The sequence below is a fragment of the Panthera uncia genome (genome assembly GCF_023721935.1).
Source record: "Panthera uncia isolate 11264 chromosome A1 unlocalized genomic scaffold, Puncia_PCG_1.0 HiC_scaffold_16, whole genome shotgun sequence".
NCBI lineage: Eukaryota > Metazoa > Chordata > Mammalia > Carnivora > Felidae > Panthera > Panthera uncia.
This window is the reverse complement of record NW_026057576.1, coordinates 54798723-54823204: the sequence shown is the minus strand read 5'-3', so window position 1 is coordinate 54823204 and position 24482 is coordinate 54798723. Positions and strand designations below refer to the sequence as shown.

General features: G+C 34.4%; 1 long non-coding RNA gene and 1 other non-coding gene across 2 annotated transcripts in view; both read right to left on the bottom strand.

The window, feature by feature from the left end:
- Positions 1-24482, bottom strand: part of LOC125933895 (uncharacterized) — a 167117-nt gene that overhangs the window by 131216 nt on the left and 11419 nt on the right. The window contains exon 2 of the long non-coding RNA XR_007461143.1: positions 3863-3928. This is a non-coding gene — a long non-coding RNA (uncharacterized LOC125933895). The remainder of the gene's footprint in view (positions 1-3862; positions 3929-24482) is intronic.
- On the bottom strand, positions 12337-12443 carry LOC125934241 (U6 spliceosomal RNA). The gene has a single exon (XR_007461278.1). It is a non-coding gene; the product is annotated as a U6 spliceosomal RNA (small nuclear RNA).

Below are 24482 nucleotides of genomic sequence, written 5' to 3'. Positions count from 1 at the left end.
TAATTTCTTTAGATAAGTTTGAAAGAACTTCCTCCCATAGTTACATAATTTGAGATAGATTTGTGGTTATAATTTCTTTGTTTCATCCATATCTACTCTGATGCCTCTATCCCATCCTTTATCATCCCACTCCTTCTCCACTAGTATACTTCCTTATCTTGGGAAACCAGGGAAGGGTGAGCATTTATTTTGCACTGAATATATGGAACCCTCAGAATAATTCCACATGTAAATTTTGGTCACCATCACACCTTCTAGCTGCAAGAGGAGAAAGTAGAATGTGAAAAATCATCTGCCTAATGTCTTAATGTTCAGACACAGAAATGCATTAGTTATGTACATATGCATTTGTGAGAACTCATTGACATGCAACAACACTTCAGAGCCAAATAACTAAGAAAATACAGTCTAACTGAGCAAATACATGTAGAGTCCCCACTCTGTTACTCTGGAAGAAGGCAATAACTACCATTTAGTCATGAATGTAATGTATATGGTAAATTCATATAATTTATGGGAATAATACAATCCAAAATCAGGAAAGTGGTTTAATAGTAAGAGGAAAGAAAAGAATAACATTGGAGTTAGAAACACTTGTTGTTTTAGGTGCATTTATATTTCATATTTCATATTTTAAGTGATGTATTAGTTTCCTATCACTGCTGTAGTTACAACAAATTTAGTGGCTTAACACAATACAAATGCATTCTCTTATAGTTCTGGAGGTCTTTAGTCTAAGAAAGATGTGGGCTGTGTTATGTTTCTTTCAGGGGTTGCAGGGGAAAAATTTATTTCCTTCACTTTTGCAGCTTTTAGATATCTTCTAAATGCATTTCTTGGTTCATGACCCTTCTTCTATCATCTAAGTGTATCACTCCAGCCTCTGCTTCTATTGTCCCATCTCCTGCTTTTGTTGTTCTTGCCCCTTATATAGGCCATTCTTATTATATCAAACACACCTGGATAATCCAGGATAACTGTCCTACCTCAAGATTTTTTACTTAATTTCATCTGTAAAAGTCCCTTTTATTATAATAGTAAGATAACACAGTCTTACTTACTGAACACATTTTTATTATGTAAGATAACACATGGGAATTAGCATATAGATATTTAGGGGGACCTATTTTTTGGCCTATCACAATTGGTGTGATCTTTATATATAATTACCTGATCTTGTTATATACCTTCATTACACTGTAACCATAGAGATGTCTTTAAAGGAAAATCTATAAATCAATGATAGCTTTGAAAGAATCCTAAAAAAAAATGAAGAAAGGAAAATAGAAACTAGCATAGTAATATTGATCATGCTGATGTTCAATTAACTCCATCAGATAAATTGTAGTATATACAATATGTAGCTAATTGAAATTAATTTAATTAATTTGCTAAAATTTAACATAAGCAGACTAAACATGATGGCATCTTATAAGAATTCCACCGTTGCCCTAGGGAAATTACCCAAAAAATTATCCAAATCAAGTAATGAAATGAAACCAAAAACTCCATTTTCAGGACAAGTGAGAACAAGCAACTATTCAAGCATTAAAAATTGGTGTGAGGGCAATTTAACTGAGTGTTAAATGAACTTTGGCTTCCTGAATAAAGCACAATTAGTCATGATATATTAAACTTTTTCCAAATATTGTTGGATGCTGTTTGCTAACATTTAATTGGAGGTGTTATATCTATGTTCTTGAATTATATTAATCTATAGTTAACTTCTTATAGAGTCTTTGATTTGAAAAGCAAGGAATGCTGACCTAAAAAATATCGAGCTGGGCAGCTTTCCCTCCACTTTAATTTTTGGGAAGGTTGTGGGTAGAACTGGTATTATTTCTTTCTTATTTGCAAGAATGCACAAAGGGAACACAATATGAAGAAATACATGGAGAAGGACATATGGAAATGGGGGATTGGGCTGATGAATTTAGAAGCCAAAGAAGACCAAAGATTTCCAGCAAACTACTAAAAGCTAGCAAGAGTTAAGGAAAGATCCTCTTACAGTTTCAGAGGGAACACCATCCTGCAATACACCTTGATTTTAAATTTCTAGCCTCCAGAACTAGTAAATTTCTGTTGTTTGGAATCACCCCCAGTTTATGGTACTGTTACAATAACCCTAGAAAACTAATACAGAAGGCAAATGATAAAAAAATGAAAAGAAATATGAAAGGAAAGGAAAGCAGTAATATGTTCAAAAGTGGTGCATAATTATCCAAAGAGGAAGTAGAAATATCTCTTAATTATATAAAATAATATGATCAATTTCATTCACAGTAGGACAAATGCAAACTAAAATTGCATTCCATCCCATTTTTTTACTTTCCAGATTGGCAAAAACCTTAATATATCATAGCATGCTTAGTTGGCGAGCATATAGGGAAATAGGCATTCTCGTGGAATCTTGGAGGAATTTTATAACACAAATCCATAGATATCATCTATGGCAATCTGTGCCACCAAAAAAAAATAAAAATAAAAAAAAATAAAAAGGCCAAACACTTTGATCGAGAAATTCCACTTCCAAGAATTTATTCTACAGCTCTTCTGCACAGATAAAAATGAGTTACTTGCAAATTTTTGTTTCCAGAAAAATACTGGAAATTATTTTAATGCCTATCAACAGAGGATTTGCTTAATGAGCCACTGTAAATCCTCAAAATGGCATAAGAAAACTCCATATGTATTGAATATAAAATGCTCTCCTAGATTCATATTTAACAGAAAAAAGCAAGATTGGAATAATGTGGATGGTTTATTACCATTCATATTAAAAATAAGAAAATAGCAGTTTCTACATTTGTAAATATGTTTGTGTATGTATATATGTGTGTGTGTGTGTGTATATATATATATATATGTTTTATTTTATATGTATAAAACTTTTCCATAAGAAAAAAACATTAATGATATTTTTGGCCTACATTAATTTGTGTGGTTGAGGGAGAAGAATATGAAAAAGAATTTTGCTTTATCATTTTGTACATTTCAAATTTTGAATATTAATTTTGCTTCCTGAATAAATAAAAATTTAGAGAAAAATAAGATTTGATATAATTCAACACAATTTTATTAAGCATGATATCACGTAGAGTTATTTGGTTTAATTTTATTAGTGTAACAAATACTTAAATGGTACTCTCTCTATGCCAGTTACTGTTCTAAGACTTGTGGACTCTTGTGAGTCTGGTGATCAGCAGTCTACCAGAGACACACAGTGTAGAGATGGGCATTTATCCAAATTGATGTTGAGAATTTGAAAATTAGAGACATTTGTTACTAGCAGCTAATAAGTAGGAGGGATACTGGTTTATTTTAAAGGATTACAAAAGTGATTAAAGTCCAATTTTTACCTTGAAGTTCTCACAACCTAATTTATTACTGAAGTGAACATTTATAACCTTAATTAGTAATGACTACTCTATTCAGATTCTTTTGCTAGGTCTAACTTGTGAAATTGTGGCTTTTGGTTTATCTACTTACAGTAAATTATTAATGTTCAAATTTTGCTGGTTTTGTGAGTCCTCAAGCAACTAATATCCCTGGTCTTATATGTAGTTACCATTGCATAAGATTATAGCTGATGATTCTTGATGAGATTCTTGTGTGTTTATATGTTTTGTTGAAAACCATTGATGGCTGTATTCTGGACTACTTTTTTCAAAGGTATTCATATAGTAAAAGGACTTGGAAGTTAGAGATATTGTCTTCTTCTGGGATGGAAGGCAGATGGTTTTCTAACCAGGATTATAAAGACAGTATCTTCCTTCAGAGCAAAGGTTGGACAGACAGTTACCCCCTTATAAACAACTACCCCCTTATAACACTGGGGTTTCTTTTGACCAGGATTCCTCACCTGTGACACAAACCACCATGTGTGCAGCATACAGTAGGCCTTCTTCTGCATCTTCCACTATGGGAGCTAGGGGACAAGAGAAAACAGAAGCAAATATTAAGTTCAGACCACCTGCCATGCTGTTACTCTTGACTCAGGAGTCACCAGTCTTCTGCTAACATCTATGAAACTGTGGCAAGCTAAACTGTTTGACTGCAAAATTTTTTTTAGTTGTTTCTAAAGAACTACTCCTACATTTTGTTTGTTTTAGCAAGAGTACTTCTGGATACAAGATATAGACTTCTATTATGACAAATAATTATACACTTTACTTATTTTTCTAACAAAGGATCTAGGCAAACCTTAAAATTTTGTGTATAGTCATAAAAATATTAGAGATGCACATACTACACATGTTAATACTTATTACTTCAAAAAATCATGTGATATCTTTAAAAAGAAATAACATGATTGATGAACTGTACATATGCCTATCTTTCATATGCTCAAGCAACTAAACTAATTTAATTTGAAAATAAAAAATGGGTTTAAAGCCAAAGAAACATTTTTGCTTTCCAATCATTTATTTAAAAATTTATAATGCTAAGATTACCGGATTCACTGTATGGATTCTTATTCATAAGTCAACTTGTGAATAAGAATAAAATCATTAAGCTAGTGTGCTTATATTGATGTTATAAATCAAAGCCATGTGTATGTATATACATGGTAAATATATAATTTGGGGGAATCTGTATATTTAAAATATTTGCTGGTTTTAAGAAAGAATGTATGTTTCATAATGGAATTCAGCTGTATGCTATAGGAGTTGCAATATATTTTGTTTCTAAGACCTCTGCTTTTAAGAACTAATCTAAGAATATAATTAAAAACAAATAATGATGTAAATAAAGTATTATATATCTGCAACAGGAAAAATTATATAAATTCTGTATATCTCACAATTAAAACATTATAAAAATATACATATTTTAATATCTGATTCTATTGACTAGTATTACTACTAAATTATGTGTGGTTTTTTCAATTTTTCTAACTCATTTCATTACGCTTACATATTGTTTGTATTAATAAAAACAAAACAAAAATAAAAAAAATTATCTCCTGCAAGTCTAGAACATAATATACACAGAATTTTTATAATTTATAGAACAAAGATAATCCTTGGCTAATTTAATTTCTTGTTATAGAAATAGGCAGAGAACTGATAATACTTTAAAAATTCCTAAAAGTATCTAAGAATTTAATGAATTCAAATAGGATGAAACAGCCTCAAACTTACATGAAAAAAGTTGATTTATCTGATGGAGTTTATGTTTCTGTGTCCACCTTGCTCAAAGGTAATCTGAGCAAGTCTCTATAGCAAGTCTCCCTAAAAATAGGGATACCAATTAGTATATTTTTCATCCTCATCAAACTGGATGTTAAGAAAATCATAAATGTTTGCCTCCATGCAGAGAAAGGAAGAGAGAATAGCCTGAAGTTAATCCACTTAAGTCTACAAATCCATCATTATATAGTTTCATTTTATGTTATTGGAAGTAAAATGTAATACGCTGAGACTAGAAAATTTAGACTTTAAAACCTTTACAAATGAAGTAGTGGGGAAAAAAAACTGCCATTTTTTTTCCCAGGTTTATTGAGGTATGATGGACAAATAAAAATTGTGTACATTTAAGGTGTTCAACATGATGATTTGATATTCTTATACATATTGAAATAAATACCAGAGTCAAGGTAATTAACATATTCCACATCCATCACTTCACATAGGTACCTGTGTGGGTTTGGGGTGGGGGATGAGAACGCTTCAGGTTTATTCTCAGCAAACTTCAGATACACAATATAGTATTAACTGTAGTCTCCAGGCCATACATCAGATCCCTGGAACTTATTTTATAACCACCACTTAAATTTGAAAGCAGGTTTTTTTGTGGGGTTTTTTTTTTTTTTTTTGAGACAGAGAGAGAGCATGAACGGGGGAGGGCCAGAGAGAGGGAGACACAGAATCTGAAGCAGGCTCCAGGCTCTAAGCTGTCAGCACAGAGCGCAACGCGGGGCTCGAACTCAAGAACCGCGAGATCACGACCTGAGCCAGTCAGACGCTTAACCGACTGAGCCACCCAGGCGCCCCTGAAAGCAGGTTTTATCTCTATACTATAAGTAACACACTTCAATTTATTGTAGAAAATTCTTTGTTTTAGAAAATTATCAGAATGGATTCTTTAACTATGGAATGTCTATTCATCAGGTATGAATTTACCCTTAATGTAAATCTGAGGGGGAAAATATGAAACAACAGTCTCAGAAATTCTAGGCTTTAGCATCCAGTTGACAAAGTATGGCATGGATGTGCAGAAAGCCTTTTTCTAAGTAATTCTTTACTGAAACCAAAGCATCTTGTACCTTGAAGTAGATCACATGAGAAGAACCATGGTCTGGGAGACAGGGTGACTTTGTCATGGCATCAAGAAATGATGGCAGGAAGAAACAAAATAAATGGAATATAACAGGAAAACATGGTAGAAAATGCTTGCTAAATTGGATATCGATATAATGGGATTGTTTGTGAATCCTGAAGTGTCTGCTGAGTAAAACTCTAGGGTATTATGTAAGAGCAAGGGGTAAAGGTTTAGTTAATCTACGTTAGTAGAGTCTTTCATAGTATCTTTTTATTTTATTTTACTTATTTATTTTAAAGTTTATTTATTTTGAGATGGAGAGAGAGAGAGAGGGCATGTGTGCTGGGAGGGGCAGAGAGAGAGGGAGAGAGAATCCCAAGCAGGCTTCCCACTGTCAGCACAGAACCAGATGCAGGGCTCAAACTCACAAACCATGAGATCATGACTTGAGCCAAAAATTGAGAGCTAGACACTCAACAGACTGAGCCACCCAGGTGCCCCACTATCTTTTTCTTTTAAAATCTGTACCAACAACTTTAGACTTAAATAGATAGAATAGTATTATGAACTTAAATATATCCATCATCTAGATTCAACACCCATGGATATTTCTCTCTCTCTCTTCCCCCTCCCTCCCTCTTTTTCCCCCCTAAAGTGTCTCAAAAATGAATTCACAGACATCTTGACTTTTTGCAAATATCAAGATCCATCCCTTAGAGATTTAGATTCAATTGATCTGATCAGAGACAATGGGCAGTGATATATATTTTAAAATCTCCTCACATAATTCTAATATTTAACCAGAGTCAGAGTAGTACCCCAATTTTTATCTGTTGTGTGAAGAGAGTATTGGATCTGAATTAAGGAGACCTAGGTTCTAGTGTTGAATAATATTTCTATGAAATTAAATAAATTAAATGACACTTTCCAGCAAGTACTTCATATTTTGGAGGATACATTTCTTTGGATATATATATAAAAAAAGGATGTCTAATACATGGCCCTTGTAATACTCTACACCTTTAAAATTATGATAGTTTTAATCTATGAAGTAAGATCAAAGAACAGTTCCATTTCACAGAGGTTTAATTTCCAGGAACTAAAAAACAAAGAAACGCAATACCCTCTACAATATATTTTGTTAAATTCTCATTCCATAACGTGTGACTATTTAGGTACTAAGTGAAAATAGCAAATATGCTTTTCAAATTTTAGGAATACTTTCTCATTATTTCAGTGTATTAAAATGAAAACTTATTTTGTTCTTGTAAAGTGAAACACATGTACGTCTAGAAGTTTCTTTTTATTAACTTTTTTTTCTTAAATAGACTTGTTATTTAAAAACACTGCCCTTGTTTTAAAAAAACCTGCCCTTGTTTTCCATCTCTCAAATAATTCTAAGTGCTTTACAAATATTAACTCAACTAACTCTTTGAGCACCTCTACAAGGCAGGTACTCTTATCTGCATTTTACAGATAAAAATTCTAAGTCTCAAAGAATCTAATTAACTTGCCCAACATCACACTTCTGGTAAAGAGGACATCTTGACTAATACAGGATTGCCAATTTTGGTAATAATATTTTAATTGTTAGAGTTTCAAATTATATACTATATCATCAGTGGTTTGGTCAAAAGAGTACATATATTTTTTCAAATTGTAAATTTATGAGCATAACAAAACGATCTGGATATTACGCTAATCAATATTAGAATTATTCTTATTTTATCTTAATATATATATTTATTCTGTGGATATAAAATATGTATAATTAAGTTAGAAGTAAGTTACTAAATAAAAATTTCTGGAACACTGTGATCTTCTAACTGCAAAAGATATATCCTTAGAAGTATATATATATTTTAAAAATTATTTAGTAATATAAGAATAATTATCATAATAAATATAGATTTTCTCCAAATATCCTTATTTGAGTTCTAACCATAACAAAGTCAGCATTGTACAAAGTCTCACCAGTAATTCAAAATGACTGAATTCCAAACTTATAATGGACTTCAAGAAGAGCATGTTCTCCACGTAGGAGAAAATGTCGTTAGTTAATATGTTAACCATGAAGAACACTTTTTGTTAACACAAAGCTCTTTATTAGTCCCTTGTTAGAACAAGGGAATTTTGAGTCAGAGAATACCACACAGGAACTGATCTTTTCAGAATGTTTCAGTATAAGCTGATTTGAGACTTTCAAATTACAAGTTTTTTTTTTTTTTTTTAAAGAAGATATTTTTCATTAGCTTGCTTGGTTCTAAGTTAATTCTTTGTTTCTTCATATGGCTTTAAAGCTTTTATTCTGCCTTTTTAAAAAAAATTTCAGATAGCTATTTAATTGTGTGTAAATGACAAAAATTTCTAAGTGTATTTAGTTAACAAGCTACATTTAGTTGCCTAGAATGTAGTGAATAGTTTATTTTAAAATAATCAGGTCAAAGAGTAAAAAAAAAAAATCAGTGATGACATATGTTACCTGAGTACCTTTACAGGGATACAGGTCTTTAAAGCCACTAATGGAGGATACTCAGTTTAACAAAACCTCTGCCAACTTCTTAGACTGTCTGTTAGGACAGCATTTTCTGTACAGTATTTCCTCATGTTAGACTCATTTGTAGAGGGAATCCTGATGCTATGCTTCCCTCTAGAATCCTTGACCTTTTATTGAACTTCAGTGAGTTACTGCCATCAAATGCCTATTGCTATTTAGAACAAAGCATATAGAGGACACAAGTATGGATCAAGGGAACTCCAAATATGGTATTTCACAATTATATCCGAAGTGAGCTGAAACAATGTAAAAAAGCAATTTTATTTTAATAGAGAATATTGTTAGAGAAATTATATTAATTCTGTAATTACACAGTAGTATCATCTATATGCTTTGTGCTTTAAAAATAAAATCGGAATTATATATTCACAAAAGCAAAGATAGCCATTCTAGTAAGTATTAGGAATATAAAAAGACATTTGAAGCTGACCTTGTGTTAAGGAAACACTCTCAGATTTGAGAGTTCTGCTCAGCAAGTTTCCTTGCACCTTGATTTAGTGCTCTTAAGAGATCTGTGACTAGCGGATTGCTCACCACAAGACTCCCTAATTTGTTCCAAATTATCACAATTAAGGAAGGAGCCTTAAAGCTTCCATCATTACACAAAGGCTGCATTTGGTCTCATAGTATTCTGCTTTGGCATTATAATTAGATAGTTTTAGGGTGTTTCATTCCCTTTGAAAAATTAAAACTGGAGTAATTGGTCAAGAATTGCAAACCTATATTTAAGACATTATTCTATTCTTGGGTTATCAGAGTTTAGTAATTGTGTCACAAAATTTAAAATAACAATTATTGCATTTCTAAATGGAAACAGCTGATCATAGAACACATTCTATGCTTTAAGTTGAACATAAACCAAACACTAAATAGTATTTACAAATAATTTTTAAAACATAGATTTAGAGAGCAAAGAATGGAAAATTCATCAATAACTTTTAAATGCTTGTTAGTTTATCTCAGAAAATACTCGACCAATAACTGCACTTAAAAGAATTTGTATTAAGAAAATGATCAGAGCAGTACACAGAGGGTGTTCAACATTATGTACAAAATGCTCATAAAAGCCTTATTTATAATATGCAAATTGTAGAAATCTAAATGTGCAAAAACAGGTAAATGAAGTTTAATGAACTGTATTACAAAATGCTATAGAGACAATATAAAAAGTAACAATTCAGACTTTGAAGAATATTTTACAGAATAAGAGTTTGCTTCTGTATTTCAAAGGTAGTACAGTATTATCCTAATTAAAAAATATTAAATATTAAATTTTTTTTAATATATGAAATTTATTGTTAAATTGGTTTCCATAACAACACCCAGTGCTCATCCCAAAAGATGCTCTCTTCAATACCCATCACCTACCCTCCCCGCCCCCCCACCCCCCATCAACCCTCAGTTTGTTCTCAGTTTTTAAGAGTCTCTTATGCTTTGGCTCTCTCCCACTCTAACCTCTTCTTTTTTTTTCCTTCCCCTCCCCCATGGGTTTCTGTTAAGTTTCTCAGGATCCACATAAGAGTGAAAACATATGGTATCTGTCTTTCTCTGTATGGCTTATTTCACTTAGCATCACACTCTCCAGTTCCATCCACGTTGCTACAAAGGGCCATATTTCATTCTTTCTCATTGCCACGTAGTACTCCATTGTGTATATAAGGCACAATTTCTTTATCCATTCATCAGTTGATGGACATTTAGGCTCTTTCCATAATTTGGCTATTGTTGAGTGCTGCTATAAACATTGGGCTACAAGTGCCCCTATGCATCAGTACTCCTGTATCCCTTGGGTAAATTCCTAGCAGTGCTATTGCTGGGTCATAGGGTAGGTCTATTTTTAATTTGGGGGGGAACCTCCACACTGTTTTCCAGAGGGGCTGCACCAGTTTGCATTCCCACCAACAGTGCAAGAGGGTTCCCGTTTCTCCACATCCTCTCCAGTATCTATAGTCTCCTGATTTGTTCATTTTGGCCACTCTGACTGGCATGAGGTGATATCTGAGTGTGGTTTTGATTTGTATTTCCCTGATGAGAAGCGACGTTGACCATCTTTTCATGTGCCTGTTGGCCATCTGGATGTCTTCTTTAGAGAAGTGTCTATTCATGTTTTCTGCCCATTTCTTCACTGGATTATTTGTTTTTCAGGTGTGGATTTTGGTGAGCTCTTTATAGATTTTGGATACTAGCCCTTTGTCCAATATGTCATTTGCAAATATCTTTTCCCATTCCGTTGGTTGCCTTTTAGTTTTGTTGGTTGTTTCCTTTGCTGTGCAGAAGCTTTTTATCTTCATGAGGTCCCAAGAGTTCATTTTTGCTTTTAATTCCCTTGCCTTTGGGGATGTGTCAAGTAAGAAATTGTTGTGGCTGAGGTCAGAGAGGTCTTTTCCTGCTTTCTCCTCTAGGGTTTTGATGGTTTTCTCTCTCACATTCAGGTCCTTTATCCATTTTGAGTTTATTTTTGTGAATGGTGTAAGAAAGTGGTCTAGTTTCATTCATCTGCATGTTGCTGTCCAGTTCTCCCAGAACCATTTGTTAAAGAGACTGTCTTTTTTTCCACGGGATGTTCTTTCCTGCTTTGTCAAAGATTAGTTGGCCATACTTTTGTGGGTCTAGTTCTGGGGTTTCTATTCTATTCCATTGGTCTATGTGTCTGTTTTTGTGCCAATACCATGCTGTCTTGATGATTACAGCTTTGTAGTAGAGGCTAAAGTCTGAGATTGTGATGCCTCCTGCTTTGGTCTTCTTCTTCAAAATTACTTTGGCTATTTGGAAGCCTTTTGTGGTTCCATATGAATTTTAGGATTGCTTGTTCTAGCTTTGAGAAGAATGCTGGAGCAATTTTGATTGGGATTGCATTGAATGTGTAGATAGCTTTGGGTAGTATTGACATTTTGACAATATTTATTCTTCCAATCCATGAGCATGGAATGTTTTTCCATTTCTCTATATCTTCTTCAATTTCCTTCATAAGCTTTCTATAGCTTTCAGCATACAGATCTTTTACATCTTTGGTTAGATTTATCCCTAGGTATTTTATGCTTCTTGGGCAGTTGTGAATGGGATCAGTTTCTTTATTTGTCTTTCTGTTGCTTCATTATTAGTGTATAAGAATGCAACTGATTTCTGTACATTGATTTTGTATCCTGCAACTTTGCTGAGTTCATGTATCAGTTCTAGCAGACTTTTGGTGGAGTCTATCGGATTTTCCATGTATAATATCATGTCATCTGCAAAAAGTGAAAGCTTGACTTCATCTTTGCCACTTTTGATGCTTTTGATTTCCTTTTGTTGTCTGATTGCTGATGCTAGCACTTCCAACACTATGTTAAACAACAGCGGTGAGAGTGGACATCCCTGTCATGTTCCTGATCTCAGGGGGAAAGCTCTTACTTTTTCCCCATTGAGGATGATATTAGCTGTGAGCTTTTCATAAATGGCTTTTATGATCTTTAAGTATGTTCCTTCTATCCCGACTTTCTCAAGGGTTTTTATTAAGAAAGGATGCTGAATTTTGTAAAAATATGAAATGCTTCATGAATTTGCGTGTCATCCTTGCGCAGGGGCCATGCTAATCTTCTCTGTATCGTTCCAATTTTAGTATATGTGCTGCTGAAGCAAGCACTTAAATTTAATACATTTATAGAAACATAAAAGAAACAGAAAAATGATGAACAATTTCTTTGCATTGTGTGATTAATGGATTTTTTTTTGTTTTTAGTCTATTTCTTTTCTTCTCTCTCCAAATCTTCAATTAATATTCTTCAATAATTTAAAAATATGCAACTATAAAATGTAGTTTACATTTTACCTTCTCTACTTATATTGTTTTTAAACATAAAAAGAAAAATGGGGTGCCTGTGTGGTCAGTTAGTTGAACATCCAACTCTTAATTTTGGCTCAGGTCATGATCTCACAGTTTTTGAGACTGAGCCACCAGTCATGCCCCCTGCTAACCCTGCTCTCTGCTCCTCCCCCACCCATGCTCTCTGTCACTCTCAAAAATGAACTGACAAACAAGCAAACAAACAAACAAAAAGAAAAGTGCTGGGTTTACGCACTAAAAACTTCAATCTATGATTGTTTATATTTATATAAGCAGTCACACCTTTTAGTTTTTAGTGCCTTACTCCTCATATGTTTATGCCACATTTACATTTAGATATTGTCCTCAACTTAATTTGTAAAATCACTGATGGATTAGGATGATGTATCAATGACCACAAGTACCAGATTTTTAATGTCTGAAGTTAGCTATCTCATTTTAATATCAAATTATAAAGTGCAATACATAAATGTTGCTATCAAAGTAGCTTATATTTCAGATTCCAGTTCTGTCACTTAACATATAATACAGGGAAAATTAAGTGAACTTTACAAAACCTCAGTTTACTTATCTGTAAAATGGGAATAGTTAAGAAACCTACCATACAGTTTGTGTGTTCGTGTGTGTGGGTGTGTATGTGCAATAAAGAGAAAAAAATACATTCATTTTATATATTAGAGTTCTCCAGAGAAACATAACCAATAGAACATATGTACATATAGAGAGAGTGAGAGAAAAAAAAACATTATTTTAAATAATTGGTTTTCCTGATCATGGAAAGTTTGTGAGTTGAAAATCTGATGGAGGGAAACAAGCAGGCTGGAGAACTCAGGAAAGTGTCCAAAGGCAGAGCAGTTGGAGACCCAGGAAGCATTAATGTTGCAGGTAAATTCTGAAGACAGTCCTGACAGAACCCGCTCTTGCTCAGGGGAAGGAGTGAATTCTTTCATTCTATTCAGGCTTTCAACTAATTGGACGAGACCTACCAGCATGTGGAGGGTGGTCTGTTTCACTCAAACTCCACTGATTTAAATATTAATTTCATCCAAAAACACCCTAGAAGCATCCAGAATATTTGACCACGTATCTAAAGGCACTGTGGCTCAGCCAAGTTGACACATAAAATTAAGCATCACAGTTCATATGTAACATGTTTCTAAGTATATAACTATAGATATTTTTAATATTAGCTTGTCAAACTAACTTGGTAATCAGCTTTATAATTGGACTTGCTTCAGTAACCATCACTAAAATGACATAAAGCTATTTCATAAGTACTAGAAATAGAAGGATATATATCCTTTAAACAAGAAAAAGAAAGAAAGAAAGAAAGAAAGAAAGAAAGAAGAAAGAAGAAAGAAAGAAAGAAGAAAAGGAGGGAGGGAGGAAGACTAAAGAAATTCACAGTAAAGTGCTTCCTGAGTAGCAGTTTATGAAAGGTAAGTTTTCTGATATTTACAAGTGAAGTTCTTTATTTTGTTTTTCACACTTCTTTTTTAGCTTCCTATGATGTTGAGAATTCCAGTGCAATTCCCATCATTGCTCCATTGTCATTTGTGTTTGCCTCCTCCCCCGCAGCCCACAGATACTTACAGCATCTTATCATCACAGGCATTCTGATATTTTCAATGGGATTTCTTGATTCCTGCAGTGTTCTGAGTTTCTATCAATCTGGAAAAGCATGAGTCTTTTCCTTGGGAAATTTTCTTGTATTATCATAATAAACATTTTTATCTTTCCTTTATCTCTGTCATTCTTTCTGTAAATTCTATCATTATAATGCAGATGTTATGCTTTTTGAATCGATCCTACAAGACATGTCTCATTCATCATTCCCTTATATTTCATTTTACTGTCTTGGAGATTTCCTGAGGTTCAGTCTACAATTCTGTTACTAAAGGTCCTTTAATTTCAGTCCTGGACTTTCATGAGGCTTTGGGCAAAAGTAAAAATGGAGACCTAAATACAATATGCCTCAGTATAAAAAACTGTCAGTCATGTTAACATACTCTGAAAAATGTTATGTCCTCCTACCTTAAATATATATATACATATATATGTATATATATATACATGTATACACACACACACACACACACACACACATATATATCTTCATGAAACCTGGGTGGCCATATTAAAATTTAGAGTTCTCAAATTCCTTGGAATTCCATGTCAAGATATAATGGTATATAGGGATAACTCTGTTCCTCCTACCACCTGACCCCCCTCTCTGCATGCACCCACCTGTTTCATACATCGTAGTGCTACACCACATGCATGCAAACATGTCTGCTACCACATCCAGGTTCAATCTATACTTTTTACAAACAGCTGCCCCTGGCCACCCTTGGGCCTAGTGGAGCATACACTGGTATCATGGTCCATACTCAGAAAAAATGTAACAAAGACCTGGAAAGTAGACCCATAGCCATTTGTGCAGGGCATTTCAAAGTCCCAGTTACATGAAAGTTTGGAGTGGGGTCCTGGGTTCTAGATAGGCACAAGTTTGCTCACTGAAAATTGTCATCCTAGAACGTGTTACAATGAACTAAGGCCAAAACAGAGTCTTCTAAAATATGGGACCAGGGGCGCCTGGGTGGCGCAGTCGGTTAAGCGTCCGACTTCAGCCAGGTCACGATCTCGCGGTCTGTGAGTTCGAGCCCCGCGTCAGGCTCTGGGCTGATGGCTCGGAGCCTGGAGCCTGTTTCCGATTCTGTGTCTCCCTCTCTCTCTGCCCCTCCCCCGTTCATGCTCTGTCTCTCTCTGTCCCAAAAATAAATAAAAAAACGTTGAAAAAAAAAAATAAAATATGGGACCAGAATAGGGTGGCCTGGCATTACAGATAACTTTCAAACAATAAAAAAATGTCAGTCAAGTACCATAGAAAAACTTACACACCTACTACCACCCATGCCAGCCAAAGTCAAATAGGGTATCTATATTTCCACACTCCTGAGGCTCTAAAGATATGGTCCAACACATTACCCTCCTTTAAGGTAGTGTCAGAGGATAGGTAGGAGGCTAGGGATAATGAGCTCCCCGTCCCCAACCTACAATGTTAGTGGGGTCCATGTGGAGAGCTTGGGTTTCCAACCCAACCTAACAATATGAGACTTTCCTCCCATTCCCCACGGGGATAGTGTCAGAGGAAGCCTGGTGAAGAGTCAAAACTTTTACCATCAGCCAGTGATAACGAGGCCACACTGATTATGCTGTGATCCATATAATGAGCTGGAATTTCTACCTCAAAGCCAGGTGAGCAGAAATGAGACCTCCCTCCCCACCACCTGCCACGATGTCAATGGAGGACAAATTGTAAGCTTGAACTTCTGTCTCCACCTGACAGTAACATGGCAGCAATCCTTCCTTTAAAAAATTAATGTTTATTTATTTTTGAGAGAGAAAGACAGAGTGTGAGTAGGGGAGGGCCAGAGAGAGAGAGGGAGACACAGAATCTGAAGCAGGCTCCAGGCTCTGAGCTATCAGCACACTCAAACTCATGGACTGAGAGATTATGACCTGAGCTGAAGTCAGACACCTAACTGACCAAGGAGCCCCTAGCAAACCCCTTTTTACTGCTAGAAGAGAGTCAGAGAAAAGCAGTTAATAAAACAGGTTTAAATAAAATATAGAAAATCAGAATATAAAAGTGTTCAAATTTCAATTAAAAAATTTCATATCAAGAATCAAAATGATTTCAAGTCAAACAAAAAAAAGATAATAGATACAACATCAAGGTGGCAGATTTTGGGAATTTTCTGTCAACCATTTTAAAACACAAATGTAAAAATGTCTAAATAACAATTATGAACATACGTAAAACAAATGAAACAATGGAGACTCAAAAAGCTAATACAACATTTCAGTGAAGAAATAGGAGAAATAAAGAAGAACCAAATGGAAAATCATGTAACTTAAAAATGTACTAACCAAAATAAAAAAGCTCAGATGATTAACTCAACAGCAGAATGAATTATAATGAGGAAAGCATGAGTAACTGGAAGATGAAGCATTATAAATTATGTAATATGAACAGAGAGGGCAAAAAAAATAAAGAGTTTCAGAGATATGTAGCATCCTTAGTCCATTAGGGCTTCTATAACAGAATACCATGGACTGGGTGGCTTCTAAACAACAGAACTTTATTTCTCACAATTCTGGAGATTGGGATGTCCATGATCAGGGCACCACCAGATTCAGTGTATAAGCAGAGCTCACTTCCTGGTTTATGGATAGAATTCTTTTCTCTGTGTCCTCACATGACAAAAAGGGTGAGGGAATTCTATGGGGTTTCTTTTATAAGAGTACTAATCACTTCCCAAAATTCCTACCTCCTGATACCATTATGTTGGAGATTAGGATTTCAATATATGAATTTTGGGGGACACACACAATCTATAGTAGGCACTATAAAAAAATCCAACATTTGTGCCATTGCAGCCCTGGATAGAGAAAATAAAGTGGATAGAACTGAATCCATGCTGAGACATATCATAATAACATTTCTAAAAACTAAAGACAAAGGAATAATCTTTGAAGTGGCCAGAGATAATGACATTTTGCCTATAGAGAAATATTTTTGAATGACAGCATATTTCTCATCAGAAAACACGGAGGGCAGAAAGAAGTGACACAATACATTTCAAGTACTTGAAGAAAATAACAGAAACCTAACTCAGCAAAAATATCCTTCAGAAAGGGAGTGGAAAATTTAAAAATTCTAATATGAAGGAAAAGATAAATTGTTGTCTGCAGATCTGTGCTATAAACAATGGATAAAGGAAGTTTTCTAAACAGGGGGGGAAACAAGAAAGAACCTTAGAAGGGCACCTGGGTGGCTCAGTTAAATATCCGACTCAATTTCGGCAGAGATCACATCTCATAGTCATGTGAAAGCTAAATGTGAGACAGGATACCATCAAAATCCTACAGGACACAGCAACCTCTTTGTCCTTGGCTGCAGGAACTTCTTACTAGACATTCTCCAGAGGCATAGGAAGTAAAAGCAAAAATGAAGTACTGGGGCCTCATCAAGATAGAAAGCTCTGCACAGTGAAGGAAACAATCAACAAAACCAAAAGGCAACTTGTGGAATGGGAGAAGATATTTGTAAATAACATATTGGATAAAGAGTTAGTATCCAAAGTCTATAAAGAGTTTATCAAACTCAATAACCACCCCCAAAACAAATAGTTTTTGTTTTGGGGGGTGGGTACAATAATAACAGTCCAGTGAAGAAACAGGCAGAAGACATGAATACTTTTTTGAAGAAGATGTCCAGATGGCTAACAGACACATGAAAAGATGCTCAACGTCACTCATCATCAGAGAAATACAAATCAAAACCACAATGAGATACTGCCTCACATCTGTCAGAGAGGCTAAAATTAACATCTCAGGAAACAGATGTTGGAGAGGATGTGGAGAAAGGGGAAACCTCTCCTCTTGCAGTGTTGGTGAGAATGCAAGCATGCAGCAACTCTGGAAAACAGTATGGAGGTTCCTCAAAAAATTAAAAATAGAACTACCCTGTGATCCGGCAATTGCACTACTAGTATTTATCCAAAGGATACAAAAATGTTCATTCGAAGGGGCACAAGCACCCCAATATTTACAGCACTGCTATAAACAATAGCCAAATTATGGAAAAAGCCTAAATGTTCATCACCTGATGAATGGATAAGAAGATGTGGTATATTATCTATACACATATATATACACAATGGAATATTACTCAGCAATCAAAAAGAATGAAATCTTGCCATTTGCAACAATGTGGATGGAACTAGAGTGTATTATACTATGTGAAATAAGTCAATCATAGAAAGACAAATATCATATGATTTCATTCATATATAGAATTTAGGAAATAAAACATGAACATTGGGGAAGGTAAGGTAAGGAAAAATCAAATAAGATAAAAACAGAAAGGGAGGCAAACCATAAGAGACTCCTAACTATGGAGAACAAACTGAGTATATGTAGTGTATATACTGTATTCTTAAAGTAAGCTAAAGAAAAGGAAATGTTATTAAGAAAATCATAAGGAAGAGGTAATGCACTTATATTATTGTACCGTATTTATTGAAAACGTCCGCAAATAAGTGAACCTGCACAATTCAAAACTGTGTCATTCAAGGATCAACAGTACTAGGTTTATGGATTAGAATACTCAACATAGTAAAGATATAAACTCTCCCTGAGTTGATCTACAGGTTTAAGACGACTCCAGCAAAAACCCAGAAAATTTTCTGATATATGTAGAAAACATTAGTCTACAATTTCTATGGAAATGCAAATGAACTAGAATAGTTAAAACAATGCCTACAGAGAATAAAGTGAGAAGAATAAGTCTACCCAATTTTAAGACATAATAAAAGGTACATAATTCATGACTGTGTGATGTTGGTGGAAGGACAGAAATATAAATCAATGAACAGAATACCAGCCAGAAATAATTCCACATAAGTACTTCCTACCAATTTTTGCTAAACATGTCAACACAATGGTGGAAAGATAACATTTTGACAAATGGTGCCATAGAAACTGGATACCTATAGTCAAACACAAAACAAAATGAAACCATTGATCTAAATCTCATACCTTATATAAAAATTAGCTAAAATGGGTCATGTGCTTAAATATAAAATGTAAAATCATAAAAATTTTAAAAGAAAACCTAGGAGAAAATAGGGTGTGGGGATAGAAAAGAGTTTTTAGAGTTGATACTAAAAGCATGATCCATAAAAGAAAAAAAGAAAAAGAGAGGGAGACAAACCAGAAAACAGACACTTAGCTATAGAGAACAAACTGAGGGTTGCCAGAGGGGAGGTGGGCAGGGAGGGGGATGGGTTAAATAGCTGATGGGGATTAAGGAAGACACTTGTGATGAGCACCAGATGTTGTATGTAAGTGATGAATCACTAAATTCTACTCCTAAAACTATTATTACAGTATATATTAACTAATTAGAATTTAAATAAAAACTTCAAAAGGAAAAAAAAAAGAAAGAAGATAACATGAACTTTGAAATCTGTTGCTCTTAGAAAACCTTACTAAAAGACCCTATTGGGGCACCTGAGTGGCTCTGTTGGTTAAGAGTCTCACTCTTGATTTCAGCTCAGGTCATGTTTTCATAGTCATAAGATCAGCCCACATCAGACTCTGCACTGGATGTGGAGCTGGCTTGGGATTCTGTCTCCTTCTCCTTCTGCCCCTCACCTGCTTGATCTCTCTCTCTCTCTCTCTCAAAAAAAGGAAAAAAAAAATCCTGTTAAGAGAAAGGACAAGCTGCAATGAAGTGAAGATTTATGTTCGCAAAAAAATTAAAAAATTAAAAAAAAATAAACCTGTGTACATGAATGTTTATAGAGGCTTTATTCACAATAACCCCAAACTAGACAACACCCAAATGCTCTTCAACAAATGAATTCATATTAATCTGTATTGTGGAATACTATTCAGTAACAAAAGGAATAGAACACAGATACACACTACAGCTTGGATGACTCTCCAGAGAATTATGCTGAGTGAAAAAAACAACAATAAAAATAAAGATTAGATATTGTATGATTCCATTTATAGTGAATTCCTGAAATGACAAATTATAGAAACGGGGAACAGATTAGTGGTTGCCAGGGGCTAAGTCAAGTCTGGAGGTGGGACAGGTGGATACTGTTCTAAAAGGCCAATGTGAGGGTTCCTTATTACAAAGGACAGTTTTTGCTGTTTTGCAAAATGTTATGATTGGATTTGACAAGTTCTTTATAGATTTTGGATACTAACCCTTTATCTGATATGTCATTTGCAAATATCTTCTCCCATTCTGTCGGTTGCCGTTTAGTTTTGTTGATTGTTTCCTTCGCTCCGCAGAAGGTTTTTATTTTGATGAGGTCCCAATAGTTCATTTTTGCTTTTGTTTCCCTTGCCTCCAGAGGCGTGTTGAGTAAGAAATTACTGCGGCCAAGAAGTTACTGTGGCAAAGAGGTTTTTGCCTGCTTTCTCCTCGAGGATTTTGATGGCTTCCTGTCTTACATTGAGGTCTTTCATCCATTTTGAGTTTATTTTTGTGTATGGTGTAAGAAAGTGGTCCAGGTTCATTCTTCTGCATGTTGCTGTCCAGTTTTCCCAGCACCACTTGCTGAAGAGACTGTCTTTATTCCATTGGATATTCTTTCCTGCTTTGTCAAAAATTAGTTGGCCATACATTTGTGGGTCCATTTCTGGGTTCTCTATTCTGTTCCATTGATCTGAGTGTCTATTCTTGTGCCAGTACCATACTGTCTTGGTGATTACAGCTTTGTAGTATAGCTTGAAATTTGGGATTGTGATGCCTCCTGCTTTGGTTTTCTTCTTCAAGATTGCTTTGGCTATTCAGGGTCTTTTCTGGTTCCATACAAATTTTAGGATTATTTGTTCTAGCTCTGTGAAGAATGCTGGTGTTACTTTGATAGGGATTGCATTGAATATATAGATTGCTATGGGTAGTATCAACATTTTAACAATGTTTGTTCTTCCTATCCAGGAGTATGGAATCTTTTTCCATTTTTTTTTTTTTTTTTTTGTGTCTTCTTCAATTTCTTTCATAAGCTTTCTATAGTTTTCAGTGTATAGATTTTTCACCTCTTTGGTTAGTCAGAGAAAGACAAATGTCATATGACTTCACTCATATGAAGACTTTAAGACACAGAACAGATGAGCATAAGGGAAGGGAAGCAAAAATAATATAAAAACAGGGGTGGGGACAAAACACAAGAAACTCTTAAATATGGAGAACAGAGAGTTACTGAAGGGGTTGTGGGAGGGGGGATGGGCTAAATGTATACGGGGAATTAAGGAATCTACTCCTGAAATCATTGTTGCACTATATGCTAATTAGGATGTAAATTAAAAAAATAAAATTAATATAAAAAATGTTATGATTGGAAGCAACTTGGTAAAGGACACAATGGATTTCTCTGTATGATTTCTTAAAACAACTACATGCAAATCTAAAGTTACCTCAAAATAGAGTTCAATTTTAGTAGAATTGTGTGGTAATCGCTTCCCTTCCACTATCTCTTCTCTTCATTGTAGTAGAGTTTCAGAAGGGAAGAAGTTAACATGCTCCAGAAACCTTGTGTGTTTATTTCTTCAAAACTCACAGAATTTCTCTCTTGGTTTTAGAAAAATTTATGCTTCATTGCCTAAATTAATACTTAGAAAAAGTGCAAAATTGATATTTGGAAACTTTATTATAATTGAACCCGGAAGGACTCTTTTTTAAAAATCTCAGAGTGATGTTTTTAGATACAAATTTTCAGTTAGGCCTGCCAAATTGGCCAGATGAATTGAACAGTTAGTAAATCCAACTTCTGTGTGGTGTAGTCTAGCCTTCAGTCCAAACTGAATTAATCCCAACTTACTTTGCAACTGAAAATAATATTTTTATTGTTTGATTTTACAGAATTGTTCCCTGCATTCAAGTTAAAATGCCATAGATCTTCACTAGAAATTACAGAGTTAAACACATCCAACTTCTTGTATTCTTAATGATATGGCAATACACACACATTTTCAAGAAAAGTTAGAGAAATTGTTAAAAACATATTTTCTCTCCATTACTAGATGGCTATAAAATTCTTTTTTTTTTTTAATGTTTATTTATTTTTGAGACAGAGAGAGACAGAGCATGAACGGGGGAGGGGCAGAGAGAGAGGGAGACACAGAATCGGAAGCAGGCTCCAGGCTCTGAGCCATCACCCAGAGCCCGATGCGGGGCTCGAACTCACGGACCGCGAGATCGTGACCTGAGCTGAAGTCGGACGCTTAACCGACTGAGCCACCCAGGCGCCCCTATAAAATTCTTTTAAAAAAAGTATTTAACATTTATTCATTTATGAGAGATCGAGTGTGAATGGGGGATGGTCAGAGAGAAAGGGAGACACAGAATCTGAAGCAGGCTCCAGGCTCTGAGCTGTCAGCACAGAGCCCTACACAGGGCTCAAATCCACAAACTGTGAAATCATGACCTGAGCTGAAGTCAGATGCTTAACTGACTGAGCTACACAGGCACCTTAAAAATTCTCTTTATAATATAAAATGTTAGAGGAGGAACATTCAAAATGAGAATGAATTTATTCCAAAACTAACAGATAGGAGCAAAAAAGTATCCTGAGCTCACATACTGAATGAAGTCTCCTATTCATTCCCCGCTTTTTATTTAGGTTGCAAGACTACATCTGAAATTATTTAAGGAATATTTTCTCAGTAATGAATATATGCTCAAACGCTCTTTTATTCAATTCCAAACTGAAACATTTAAAAGAAATAAAGTGCTCCAGTAACTTTAAATCATTCCCTATAATACACGGCAATTTGAAACTATTGAAGCATTTTGTAAGGGTTTCTCTTTCAAAGTGTTAAATGTTTAGGGATTATAAAGAGTTATTTATTGCTATACTTTAGATTTATTAGTATCATTTTAAAAGGAGGAGGGTATGATATCTTATAAATCTATCAACTAAAATAGTATAAAGTATATTTAATCAATATAAAGGCCATAAAGAAGCATATGCTGAGTAAAAGAGGAACAGAAATGGAAAACAAGAGCCATAAACAATTTTGAGGTCAGGCTTTCAAGGACCATAAATGAAGGAAAAGGAATAATAAACACATGATAGCTATTTAAAAATCCTATATATCTGGATTTAAAATTAAAAATATAAACAAATCATCCTTAATATAAAGAAAAACAATCCTTAGGCCAATTAAAAGATACATAGAGTTGAATGCCACTTGAAGAATACATGTCAAATCAGTGAAACACCAGGTGTGAAGCACTTCAACCAAGGCTCCCAGTGATTTCCACTTCCTGGCATACATGGCAATGTGTAACGCCCTGTTCTTGAGTGTGAACTGGATGCAGTGACTCATTTCTTAACAATAAAACCTGACAAAGGTGACACTATTTCTAGATTAATATCAAAAAAGACAATGGCTTCCATGTTACCTGCATGTGTTGCTTGATTACCGAAGCAAGCTGCCATGTTGTAAGCTGCACCATGAATTGGCCAAGATAGCACGGAACTGAGATCAATGTCCAATAAGCCACAAAGGACTAAATTCTGCCAGTAACTATGTTGCTGGCTTTGAAGCAGATACTTTCCAGTAATTACTTCAAAAGAGACTGTGTCCCCCGCTACTAGCTGGACAATAACAATAATAACAATAATATAAACTTCGAAATAATGTTTGCTGTTTTCAGCCGTTAAGTGGGTTAATTTGTTAACATCAACAGATAACTAATATACACAGGTAAAGCAATATCACAAGGGAAATAAGTCACTTTAAATATATTTACATGAAAGTAAAAACAAAAAAAATTATATGCACTAAAATGTTCAAATTAAGAGCTGGTAAAAAACAAAGAGTAAACAGAAAAGCAGAAAAATGCAATAATAAAGATATGAGAAGATATAAGTGAAATAAATAGCAAGAAAAATTTGATCAGTAAAGCTGAAAGCTGATACTTTGCAACATATTAGTAATAAAACAGACTAACAAGAAATGTCAGAAAAAAAAGGCATTTAAAATAAAACTGCAGAATAGGAGGGAAACAGTCACAACATTAAAACATGATAAAGGAATATTATAAATATTAATATCCAAATTTTTTGAAAATTTACACAAGATGTATTAATTTATTAAAAATCAAAAAATGCTTAAATTGGTAAAGGAAAAATGAAAAGTGAGTAATCCCATAAACATTAGTGAAATTTTAAATTTTGAAAATATACAGGCCCAGGCAATATTGTGGATATGTTTTACTGAGATTTTGAGGAACAGTATTTTGAG